Here is a 14,176-nt window from a genome sequence, read left to right on the forward strand (position 1 = left end):
ATTCCAAGTAATAAGTTATGATGCCCTATCATCATGTGAACTGACGTAAATAATAAAGTTATCGTGAGCCCACTTTCAAACACATGAATGTCGTATCATGGCATTTACTTAACAATTTTTTTAATTACCTATGACTTTACTATATCATACGTGACGCTTGCCTCATCGGGAAATTGTTGTTTGAGTCATCAGCCCATAGACTGGTTTGATGCAGCTCTCCTTGCCACTCTATCCTGTGCAAACTTTTCATTAATACGTAATTATTGCATCCTACATCTGCTCTAATCTGCCTGTCATATTCATACCTTTGTCTAACCCTACCGTTCTTACCACCTATACTTCCTTCAAAAACCAACTGAACAAGTCCTGAGTGTCTTAAGATGTGTCCTATCATTCTATCTCTTCTTCTCGTCAAATTGAGTCAAATCGATCTCCTCTCGTCAATTCGATTCAGAATCTCTTCATTCGTGATCCGATCTATTCATCTCACCTTCAGCATTCTTCTTCAACACCACATTTCAAAAGCTTCTATTCCCTTTCTTTCTGAGCTAGTTATCGTCCATGTTTCACTTCCATACAATGCCACGCTCCACACGAAAGTCTTCAGAAACATCTTCCTCATTCCTATATCAATGTTTGAAGTGAGCAAATTTCTTTTCTTAAGAAAGCTCTTCCTTGCTTGTGCTAATCTATATTTTATGTCCTCCTTACTTCTGCCATCGTTAATTATTTTACTACCCAAGTAACAGTATTAATTTACTTCCTTCAAGACTTCATTTCCTAATTTAATATTTCCTGCATCACCTACCTTCGTTCGACTGCACTTCATTACTTTTGTTTTGGACTTATTCATTTTCATCTTGTACTCCTTACCCAAGACTTCGTCCATACCATTCAGCAGATTCTCAAGATAGTCTGCAGTCTCAGATAAAATAACAATATCATCGGCAAATCTCAAGGTTTTGATTTCCTCTCCTTGGATTGTGATCCCCGTTCCAAATTACTATTTGATTTCCTTTACTACCTGATCTATGTAAACACTGAAAAGGAGTAAAGACAAACTGCAGCCTTGCCTCACTCCTTTCTGGATTGCTGCTTCTTTTTCAAAGCCCTCCATTCTTATTACTGCAGACTGATTTTTACACAGATTGTAGATAATTCTTCGTTCTCGGTATCTGATCCTAATCACCTTCAGAATCTCAAATAGCTTGGTCTAGTCAACATTATCGAATGCCTTTTCTAGATCTACGAATGCCATGTACGTGGGCTTGTCCTTCTTGAATCGATCCTCTAAGATCAGACGTAAAGTCAGGATGGCTTCACGTGTTCCTACATTTCTTCTGAAGTCAAATTGATCTTCTCCCAACTCAGCTTCAACATGTTTTTTCCATTCCTCTGGAAATAATACGTGTTAAAATGTTGCAGGCATGAGATACTAAACTAATGGTGCGGTAGTTTTCACACCTGTCAGCACCAGCTATCTTGGGAATAGGTATAACAACATTATGACGAAAATCGGATGGGACTTCTCCTGTCTCATACATCTTACACACTAAATGGAATAACGTTGCCATGCTGGTTTCTCCTAAGGCAGTCAGTAATTCAGAGGGAATGTCATTAATTCCAGGTGCTTGTTCCTATTTAGGTCGCTCACAGCTCTGTGAAACTCTGACGTCAAAATTGGGTCTCCCATTTCATCAGCATCAACAGCCTCTTCTTGTTCCAGAACCAAATTATCCACATCTTTACCCTGATACAACTGTTGGATATATTCGTGCCATCCTTCTGTTTTGTCTTCTTTCCCTAGAAGTGGCTTTCCATCTGATCTCTTAATATTCATACACCTAGATTTCCCTTCTCCAAAGGTTTCCTTGATTTTCCTGTATGCAGCATCTACCTTTTCTAGAACCATACAACCTTCGACATCCTTGCGTTTCTCCTTCAACCATTTTTCCTTAGCTACCTTGCACGTTCTATCTACTTCATTCTTTAATCGCCTGTATTCTTTTCTGCCCTCCTCATTTGTAGCATTCTTGTATTTTCGTCGTTCATCAATCAGGTCTAGTATCTCCTGAGTTATCCACTGATACTTAGTTGATCTCCTCTTCCTTCCTAACATTTCTTCAGCAGCCCTATTTACTTCATTTTTCATGACTATCCACTCTTCCTCTATTGTGTTTCCTTCAGCCTTTTCATTTAGTCCTTTTGCAACATGTTCCTTGAAAAATCCCTCACACTCTTTTCTTGCAACTTGTCTAGATCCCATCATTTTGCATTCTTTCATTTCTTCAATTTCTTCAGCTTCAGATGGCATTTCATGAGCAACAAGTTGTGGTCAGAGTCCACGTCTGCTCCTGGGAAAGTTTTGCAATCCAACACCTGGTTTCTGAATCACTGCGTTATCATAATGAAGTCTATTTGATACCTTCCAGTGTCTTCAGGTCTCGTCCTCGTATACAGCCGTCGTTTGTGGTGTTTGGACCAAGTATTGGCAAGGACTAAATTATGATCAGTGCAGAATTCAACCAACCGACTTCCTCTTTCGTTCCTTTGTCCCAATCCGAATTCTCCTACTGTATTATCTTTTCTTCCTTGGCCTATCACTGCATTCCAGTCTCCCATCACAATTAGCACCTTTTACATATTGTATCTGTTCATATATATTCTTTCGACTTCCTCATAATCCGCTGAGTTAGTAGGCATATAGACCTGAGCTATTGTGGTGGGCATTGGTTTGGTGTCTATCTTGACGACAATAATTCTTTCACTTTGTTGGTCGTAGTAGTTTACCTGCTGCCCTATTTTCTTATTCATTATTAAACCAACTCCTTCATTTCCCCTGTTTGATTTCGTGTTGATAATTCGGTAGTCGCCTGACCTAAAATCCTGTTCATCCTGCCAACGTAATTCACTTATACCAACTACGTGTAACTTTAGTCCATCCATCTCCCTTTTCAGATTCTCTAATCTACCACAACGATTCAAACTTCTAACATTCCACGCTCCGACTCGCAGAATGTCCGTATCCATCTTCCTGATGATCCCCTCCTCTCGTGTAGTCCCCACCCGGAAATCCGAATGGGGGACTAGTTTACCTCCGGAATATTTTACCCGGGAGGAAGCCATCATCGGTACATCATTCATACATAGAGAGCTGCATGTCTTCGGAAGTTAGTTAAGACTGTAGTTTCCCGTTGCTTTCAGCCGTGTAGCACTGTCATCACAGCTTAACCATGTTGATTGTTATTACAAGGCCATATCAGTCAGTCAACTAGACTGCCGCCCTTGCAACTTCCGAAAGGCTGGTACCCCCCTTTCGATGAACCACTCCTTAGCTTGGTCTCTCAACAGATACCCATCCGATATGGTTGCACCTGCGGCTCGGCTATTCGCTTCATTGGGACACGCAAGCCTCCCCACAGCGGCAAGGTCACATGGTTCGCAGGGGAGGATCGGGAAATTACTGAACACAAATAAGGCATGATTTATACAACGTTGTCTCCTGCAAACAACACATATAGCGACATAACAGACAATACATCACGTAACATAAAATTTATCACTCTCTGAAAGAAAAAAGACCAGGAAAGATACACTTCACGTTCACAAGATCAATCACAGATGGCACAATCCATCTTCAGTGGCAACAGTGAGCATTAACTTTCACTGTCACCTGGGAATGAACGCAGGATCTTCCGGCTCATGGGGTATATTTAACCTGCAATTCCCTATACGATTTAAATAATTATGAACAGAAAAATGGTGGGATTCTTCATCTAATGAACTCTGGAATCTATACGACGGCGATAATCTCTAAATTGTTGCATGTAATCGTTATATCAAGAAGAGGAAAGCGAGCTGCCTGAATTCTGGTTCCCAATACGGTAAAGCAAAAACGTCGTTCAGGCCCGCCTCGCCGGGAGGCCAATAAATCACACGGACCAGCTGACAGCCGTCCTCAACTTTCGCTTTCAAGGCATAGCGAAACATCGCCGCCCCTCTTATTGTTCTCAATCTCACAGCAAATTATTTGATCTCTTTAATTCCCTGGAAGCTATCAGCATCAATATCACATGTCGGCTCTAATCTAGCCTTAATCATCACATTTACGGCGCGGTATTTCACCTCGCTGTTGACAATCACTCACAGGGGAAAATTCACATTTCATCTCTCATCACAACGTCAGGACCACAGCCTGCGTAATAAGTTTCGCCTTCTCCCTCGGTATCGCGAACACATGCATTCTTATAGATGACATACCAAACACTCACGAACTAATAACAGACAAATATATCCCAATGCCATATCTTCATCCTTTGGTCCAGTAATCTTAAATTACAGGTGGGAGGAAATTCCTATCTCATGTGCGAAGTGCAAAAATAAACAATTTGGGAACCTTTTGATGGCTCATGTTAGTTTGTGAAACGGCGAGTCACTTTAATGAATATTTAACACCTTTTTACATTACAGCACTTCACACGCATTTAACTCTAAGGCCCTAAGAATACGCCAAGCACTACAATTCCCGTATTTGAATGGAAATAAAACGGTTATCTAACCATGAAGAAAATTTCTTACCAAAAACCCATTAAATAAAATACCATCCTCCCTTTGAAACAGCGTAGTAACAATCTACGGTCTGTATATACTTGCAAAATTACTTATTTAATATTTGAATTCGTGATAACGACTTCATGAAAGTGTACTCATCACTTCAGCATTATGAACAGCTCCTCAGGCAGGTACAATCATGGATTTGCACGGACATCATGATGGCTTCAGCGGCGTAGAGTCCTAGATTCAGCTGCTGTGAGTCGCCTGCGGGGGGCTGGATCCTCGTTCGACGTTGGACGATCTGGAAGTTCTTTTCTGTATAAGATGAATACCAGGCAAACTGCTCGACGACTCGTTCGGTACACGGCGTTCTCACCGGTTCAATTACGCAAATGAGAAGAACTGACTTGGTGTAAATGCGTTAGTTTATGTTACACATTACAAATCACTACGATTAGAACTACTCATTGACTTGAGCATCCTAATCTAGCACGGTATTGTCCAGTAGCCCGTTACTAATCTTACTCATTTGCTTATTTCCTTCATTCACATCAAATTTAGTCCCTGAAGCTACACCCCTCTTATGATTAACGTCACTGAATACACAATGTCGAATCACTGAATTCTTTACGCGTTAATAATTATAACTTGGCCTAATTCACAGCACTAGCTAGAGGTGAGAGAAGCTGTTCACTGCATTTGAGAATACTGGCAGACGCTGCCCATTTTAATAATGTTGGCAAAAAAACGTCCCTTTTTTCTCCAGGTCTTCTCCCTGGCTAATACTGACACACAGTTATTAACTTCCTATATCACTCCATCGCTGTATTGTTCTGCGCACTTGGTTTTATGATGTGCGTAATTTATAATAATCAAGCCACACTCGTTTCAGTAATTTACGTGGTTTAACACGCTACCTCCACATCATACGGACAACTAAACCCACAATTTCGTGCCGTTTTTATAAATTCTCTAGCGGCAAACTTTATATGCACCGTACATTCGAATCACTTCATTATACAGTGATCAATTTCACAGTAAATCACAGATAATTATTAGATCACCATTCTACACTGTATACAGTCTGAATCACAACTTGACAAAGAACACGGTCAACTGTAGCAAAGCACGCACAAGTAGCAAGTGGATGTAGTAAATGCATGAGGTCTTTCTTATATAGACAAACCGCCCTGGTGTGGAGAAAAAGGGAAAAACCATGCCTCTTTACCAAACTTTGGTCCGCGAAAACGTGACCCTCGATATTGATTGATATACCAAATTAAAGCTTATCTGCTCCTCTTCTTACTGATCGAATTTCATTACGATCAGATCTTGGGTTTGTCTGTAATCTTCAAAGCGTTATCTGATATTTTCCAGTGGGCGGTGCTAAGCCAGTGGGAATCCTAGAGCTTGCTCGCGTTGTCAGAGCTCGACATCTGTTTCTCATTAAGTCGCACCCTTCTTAACTGCGTATTTATTGTTAAATCAATTATGTAAAACAATTCTTGGCATTATAATTTGGCAAAAAATTTCCTGATTCAGAGGAATGTTAACTCGTAGATATCCATCATATACTTCGCAACTTCAGTTATTATTATTATTATTATTATTATTATTATTATTATTATTATTATTATTATTATTATTATTATTATTATTATTATTAGAACGGCTGAAGACTATGAGTTGGTGCCATTGAATATGCAGGGCAATTCACGGAGTTATACTGTTTCTGATGTTGGGACGACTTCTTGGGTCTAGATTCATAGTCACGTGAGGCGTGCCTAGTCCGAGCTCTCTCGCACGAAGAGAGCACTTTCCAAGTACAGACGCGTGTACTCGCTTCTCCCTCTTATTACACGCAAAGAGACTTCAGTCGCGCGATCCAACAGAGAGTCACTCCTGTCTCGGAACAGGTGAAAAGTGCTAGTTTGGACACTATTTGTCATAGAATCGCGCGGAAAAGGGCATATTTCATCTTCAGGGTATCATAACATGCTCCTGATGATGTTGTGAACGGTCACAATAACATTGTTTATAAATTCCAGAATTTTATGTGTCCAAGGGGTAACAAAAGCAGTTATCAATTTAATAAGGCAATTTCTTTCTTTATTTTTTTGTTTCATGGTGGTTGGAAAATTGCGTTCTTGGTCGTGTTGTAATCTTTATATATTAATGGTTATGCTGTGTGACTGTGAAATACGTAAAATAATTCAATTCTTTTATATCGTTTTGTATTTGTATTGGATAGAATGATATAGATAATTGGCTGGCCGGTACAAGGAAAGTTGTGAGACGTTGCTGCGGTTCACGCACTACCTCATATTTATCCACATACTGTTTCAGCGGCAACCTCTGTTTAATAGCAAGTGTTTTGTCCTGCACTAGCACTTCGCAGTTATGTTTTTTTCTCACAAACAGTTTACTCCTAAACCTGGCACCTACTATCATGGAAAAGAAATATAGACACCCGGGTTAATACGTTAATGTTTATCTTGCCCCACATAGAGATAAACTACACCAACATTTAGCTCATTTTATTCTACGTTTAATTCTGTTGAGTAGACATTTTTACCGTACCCAGTTAAGGCAGAAACAGGTTCCAAGGAGGACATTCCAGGAATAATTAATGAACAAGGGGAGTGTGTATGTGAGGATCTTCAAAAGGCAGAAGTATTCAGTCAGCAGTATGTAAATATTGTTGGTTACAAGGATAATGTCAAGATAGAGGAGGAGACTAAGGCCAAAGAAGTAATAAAATTTACATATGATAACAATGACATTTACAATAAGATACAAAAGTTGAAAACTAGAAAAGCGGCTGGAATTGATCAGATTTCTGGGGATATACTAAAGACAATGGGTTGGGATATAGTACCATATCTGAAGTACGTATTTGATTATTGTTTGGTCGGAGGAGCTATACCAGATGAATAGAGAGTTGCTATAGTAGCCCCTGTGTATAAAGGAAAGGGTGATAGACATAAAGCTGAAAATTACAGGCCAGTAAGTTTGACATGCATTGTATGTAAGCTTTGGGAAGGCATTCTTTCTGATTATATTAGACATGTTTGTGAAATTAATAACTGATTCGATAGAAGGCAATTCGGTTTTAGAAAAGGTTATTCCACTGAAGCTCAACTTGTAGGATTCCAGCAAGATATAGCAGATATCTTGGATTCTGGAGGTCAAATGGACTGTATCGCGTTTAACCTGTCTAAAGCATTTGATAGGGTGGATCATGGGAGACTACTGGCAAAAATGAGTGCAATTGGACTAGACAAAAGAGTGACTGAATGGGTTGCTATATTTCTATAAAAGAGATCTCAGAGAATTAGAGTAGGTGAAGCTTTATCTGACCCTGTAATAATTAAGAGGGGAATTCCTCAAGGCAGTATTATCGGACCTTTATGTTTTCTTATATATATATATATATATAAATGATATGAGTAAAGGAGTGGAATCGGAGGTAAGGCTTTTTGCGGATGATGTTATTCTCTATAGAGTGATAAATAAGTTACAAGATTGTGAGCAACTGCAACGTGACCTCGAAAATGTTGTGAGATGGACAGCAGGCAATGGTATGTTGATAAACGGGGTTAAAAGTCAGGTTGTGAGTTTCACAAATAGGAAAAGTCCTCTCAGTTTTAATTACTGCGTTGATGGGGTGAAAGTTCCTTTTGGGGATCATTGTAAGTATCTAGGTGTTAATATAAGGAAAGATCGTCATTGGGGTAATCACATAAATGGGATTGTAAATAATGGGTACAGATCTCTGCACATGGTTATGAGGGTGTTTAGGGGTTGTAGTAAGGATGTAAAGGAGAGGGCATGTAAGTCTCTGGTAAGACCCCAACTAGAGTATGGTTCCAGTGTATGGGACCCTCACCAGGATTACCTGATTCAAGAACTGGGAAAAATCCAAAGAAAAGCAGCTCGATTTGTTCTGGGTGATTTCCGACAAAAGAGTAGCGTTACAAAAATGTTGCTAAGTTTGGGTTGGGAATAATTGAGAGGAAGAAGAAGAGCTGTTCGACTAAGTGGTATGTTCTGAGCTGTCAGCGGAGAGATGGCGTGGAATGACATTAGTAGACGAATAAGTTTGAATGGCGTTTATAAAAGTAGGAAAGATCACAATATGAAGATAAAGTTGGAATTCAAGAGGACAAACTGGGGCAAATATTCATTTATAGGAAGGGGAGTTAGGGATTGGAATAACTTACCAAGGGGAGATGTTCAATAAATTTCCAATTTCTTTGAAATCGTTTAGGAAAAGGCTAGGAAAGCAACAGATAAGGAATCTGCCACCTGGGCGACTGCCCTAAATGCAGATCGGTAGTGATTGATTGATTGAGTAAGTGGTATGTTCCGAGCTGTCAGCGGAGAGATGGCGTGGAATGACATTAGTAGACGAATAAGTTTGAGTGGCGTTTATAAAAGTAGGAAAGATCACAATATGAAGATAAAGTTGGAATTCAAGAGGACAAACTGGGGCAAATATTCATTTATAGGGAGGGGAGTTAGGGATTGGAATAACTTACCAAGGGAGACGTTCAATAAATTTCCAATTTCTTTGAAATCGTTTAGGAAAAGGCTAGGAAAGCAACAGATAGGGAATCTGCCATCTGGGCGACTGCACTAAGTGCAGATCAGTATTCATTCATTCATTCAAATTTTAAAGCAGGTTTAACAAAAATGTATCTGCACTTTTTCCACTTCCGAAAGAGCGCTCGCTTTAAAAATGTATAACTTTAAAGGTATTAATCTGATCGTTTCCAAACCTAAATATGTCTTAAAGTAACTCATCGTTGATTTGTATACCAAGTTTTCATTTCATCTGATATTTGTGAAAGCAGGGCTTTGTATATTTTGTGAAACAACTTTCTCTCATTATCGGCTTGTTATGAAGCTCATGAGAATGTCAGACTAAAATTAAAACTGCTTTTTTCCTGCATGCAATTGTTGATTTTATATTGATTTGTATTTAATTGGGTGGGTGTGTGACAAGAAAGCAGCCTACCGGCCGGCCCTGGAAACACTACCGACTATGCCGGGTTGAACATCAATAGGACGTTCCCTTCTGTACAGTAAGTGGATGTTTGTTGCTTCGTCAGTTGTTTAAAACCTTTATTTGACTAGTGCTCGATGTATCTACGTTAGAATTACGTAGTATATCTCGTATTTCGCTGTAAGTTAGTAGAAGGACCTCTTCGTTTCGTTTGTGCTTAACGCATGAGTGGACTTCGCAGAATTATTAGGAAACTTAGCTTCCTTAGAAGTAGACAAGAAGTCATTGTTTCTTGAAAAATGTCTCATTTCTACATGAACATGAGTAAGGGATTTAGTACAGATTACACTATCGCTAACAACTCTGGGGAGCTGAGAGCGTGGGGTCCTGGGTGCGAACTGCTTCGCACATGTGGAGTTGGCCCTGTTTTACGTCTGGATGTCCCTTCCTGACGCTAACCCTATGTGGAGAGATCTAATCACTATTGTGTGTTTCTGTAGTGATTGATAGTGTCGTTTTTTGTCTGAATATGAATAGGAGAGTTTTCGGACAAACACAAACACCCAGTTCCCGTGCGAGAAGAATAATCAGAACGGATTAAAATCCCAGACTCTGCGAGAGTCGAATCCGGGACCCTCTGTACAGAATGCTTCAACGCTGACCATCTAGCTAAGGAGTCGGACTCCTTACACGACTGCACGTTAATAAATAATTATTTCAAAATATACTGCGGTATACACTTTGGCATGAGTTATTTAGTCTATGTTTTAAAGCCAAAACTAGTATTATTTTATATTTTCCTTAATTCGATTTTAAACTACGGTATATCATTTTATCCACTGTACCGTAAAACCAAATGATGTTGGCAATATGTTGATTCATAACTGTGACCGCGTTTAAGAAATAGGTGAGGATTTGTCGGAGTATTTCTTAATTATTTCAGATAGAATGAAACTACGCCCTTCTCAGCCTCGTGTACTCTGTTGAGTAGTGAGGTTGTATAGCGTGTGCGGTTGTGTAGTATCGGGTCTGTTTTCGACTTTTCTACTTCGTTCTTGAAGATTGGTAGTCTGCACAATGTCTGACAATATCGATAGTGAAAGTGGAGGAGATGAGGAGCCTGATCCTGCAGCTAATGAGAATGTAGAATGCGAAGAAATAGTGAAGACGGATAAAAATCATCAAATAGCCTCAAGAATAACTCTGTGTCAAATAATCCTACACCTAGTAACTTTAATACTTCACCTCCTAAAACCGATAACAATAAGTGTGACTCCTATAGCTATCCAACTAATCACCCAGGTCCATATATTGTATTTGTATCAGCCCAAAACACTAATAACATTGGCAACTTACATCCAATGGCCCTCGGTAGACTTATACATGAACGTAATTTTCATGTCCATTCTATTCAACCGAAAGGTAGAAACAGAATTCAGATCACGTTTCAGTCTGCTATGCATGCTAACATATTTTTTCAGAGCACTTTTCTTGCCTCACACAATCTACAGTCATTCATACCGCATTCCAAATCTTTAGGATTGGTATCATTAGAGGGGTTGATAAAGATCTTACTGAAGCTGATATCATAGCCCTAATTAAAGGTGACATAAAGGTACAGTCTGTACAGAGGCTCACTCGTCAGACTATACAAGATGGGAAGGTATATATGTGCCTACTGGTTCAGTAAAAGTTGTTTTTATGCAAAACATCTCCCCAAATATGTCTCAATTTTTCAATTTTTCTGCGAAATGCCAAAGATATGGGCACACTCTAAGAAATTGTCAATCTTCCACATTTAGATGCCGGAATTGTGCATTGAACCACGCTACAGCTGATTGTCTATCTAATGTACTACAATGTTTGCACTACAATAAACAACATGTAACGGTTTAGACTGAATGTGAAGTACATAAACGATAAATCGACATAAAAAATGTATGTGTCTCGAGAATGTCTCCTTTTCTGAGGCTGATTCTCGTCTATATCCACAGCAAAATGCTCCACATGATACTCTTCAAAATCTCCCCCACCCCTACATATACATGCATCTCCAACTGTTGTTGAAGATCCGCGTAAGCGGAAATTTGCTCAGGTGATTGTACAAGATTTGCCTCCCAAACCAATTCCAGGTTGTGATCGAATGGGGCATATGCAAATTCTGCAACACGATCAACTTCCTTGGCAAGTACAGATGCAGTCTCAGCAAAACTCCCTTTCAGCTACTCAGCCTCTCCCATCAACGTCGAGACAACACATGCCACAGCAAGCGGTACAACAAGCTGTATTACCAGTGCCACATAATACACAAAAGGACCAAGTCCTACATTGTCTTCATACTCTCGTGTTGCTACTACCACCCTTACTTAAGGATCAACCCAATATGTTAACGATGATTGGCCAATTCTGTGACAGCCTCCAGCTGCTTTTCACTCAAGACAATGAAAATTCTTCAAAGGAATGCTAGGATTATACGGAATAAATATCATAAATTGCGAATCTTACTAAAGGAGACAACACCGTCCATAGTAGTCCTGCAAGAAACTTGGCTTGCACCCGATAATGTTCTTTCTATGCCTTCTTTCCACATTGAACGGAAAGACGGCATTGGGTATGATGGAGTAACCTTTCTCATACCTCAATCATTCTCATATAAGCTATTTCATCCCCAATACCAAACACCAAATATATATGTCCTTGGTATCATATATCACAATATATATGTCATAAATATTTACTGCCCACCTGATCAATATATATTATTTATACAATGGCAACAATTTTTTCAACAATTCCCAGATACAAGTCAACTACTTATTTTAGGGGACATGAATATTCACCATACCCAGTGGGGTTCCTGATTTGATACACCAAGGGGAACTCACTTCCTGAATGCCCTACAGCAAAGTAACGTAGTCATTCCCAATGATGGATCGCCGACTAGACTCACCCCCCCGTGGAGCCTCCCAGTGCAGTGGATATCTCAATATGCAGTTATAGTATAGCATCCACAACTACTTGGCGTACGTTAAGTGACACCCATAACAGTGATCATGTTCCATTATTCCACATACGTGATACTGATAGATGTTTATTAAAGGAATTGATAAATGTTGGTTCAGGATCAATATTGCAACCCCCACGGTCCAATAAAGTACCAGTCACGAGTATAACACGGTCCTTACATAAGTTTGATCCTGCGGCGTTTAAGATATTCATACTCAAACAGTTCGAGATAAATACTGCCGACGAGGTTAATTTTAATACTCTCTATCAAATCATGTATCCGTATCTGGAATGTTATCACCCATTTAAACCAACAACTAACACAATGTCTCACAATAACGGTGGCCTCAGACGGTGGATGATGAATGTCACGAATTAATTCTTAAACGGAAGAGACTGTTTAAAATCTATCGAAAAACATTAACCTTAGCGAATTATATTCGGCTGAAGCAACATAATGCTATACTCCGTCGCATATTTCACCAATAAAGACGCAAAGCTTAGCAAACTTTTATCAATTCCTTTAATAAACATCTATCAGTATCACGTATGTGGAACGCAGTCAGGGCACTGACGCGTGTCTCCACACAAATCCCTCGACCTTTTATTCAGCCCGATTCCTTAACTCATTAACTCCGAGTACGGTGGTTCCACAGTTTATACCAGAATGCAACCTTTCTGCCCGATCGTCTACGGAATTACTACGGCCTGCCTGAGTGCTTACCATAGCGCTGATCAGCGGACCTGGGATGAAAATCTTGATTTTTTTGTTCTAGCCTTCAACAGTGCAGTCCACGAGTCCCATCGCCGCAGCCCGGCAGAATTATTCATTGGTAGAAATCTGGCTGACCCATTGGAGTTGAAATGGAACATTGAATACCTGAGCAAACCGTCAAGGAACGTTGAGTTTGAACAGAAATGGAAAGAAGCAGTCGCCCACTTGATCCGTGCACGAGACCGGGTGGCTGAACTGTTCAACCGGGGCAGAAGATAGGTCGCCCTGCAAATTGGAGACTTGGTGGTGGCGAAAACGTTTCCTGTCAGTTCTGCAGCTAACCAGGTCACCGCCAAACTGTGTCATAAATGGTCAGGCCCCATAAAGATAGTCAGATTCTTGGGACCTGTCACCGTTGAACTACAGGACCTGAAAAGTAACAAATTCAGTAAGGCTCACGTGTCTTTGTTGAAAGTTTATCATCCACGGAGCCAATGATACTTTTTTAATTTGTCATATTATGTTTAATACTTGTACATGTTCTTTTGCTTGTAGCAACATTGGCAATCTTCTAAAATTATCATTTTTTCAGGGATAATATTGATGAAAAAGAGAGAACGGAAAAGAAAAATACTAATCGGATGTCGTTTGGAGATGAAACGAAATGAATGCAGATTCTGTGGAGAGGAGAGGACTCCCAATCTCACTTTCGCTCAGCTATTCCGACCATAGCTGGTGGAGACATTAAATAAATTGCGTAAAAAGAAGGGATAAAAAAAGGGAAGAGAGAGAGACTGATTAATTCAGCCTGTTATTGTTAATCAAGAAAGTAGTGAACCTCAAAATGAACTGAATTTCATGATACCTTGTTGTGTACATAGCTTGTAACTATA

This window comes from Anabrus simplex, chromosome 10 (genome assembly GCF_040414725.1).
Source record: "Anabrus simplex isolate iqAnaSimp1 chromosome 10, ASM4041472v1, whole genome shotgun sequence".
NCBI lineage: Eukaryota > Metazoa > Arthropoda > Insecta > Orthoptera > Tettigoniidae > Anabrus > Anabrus simplex.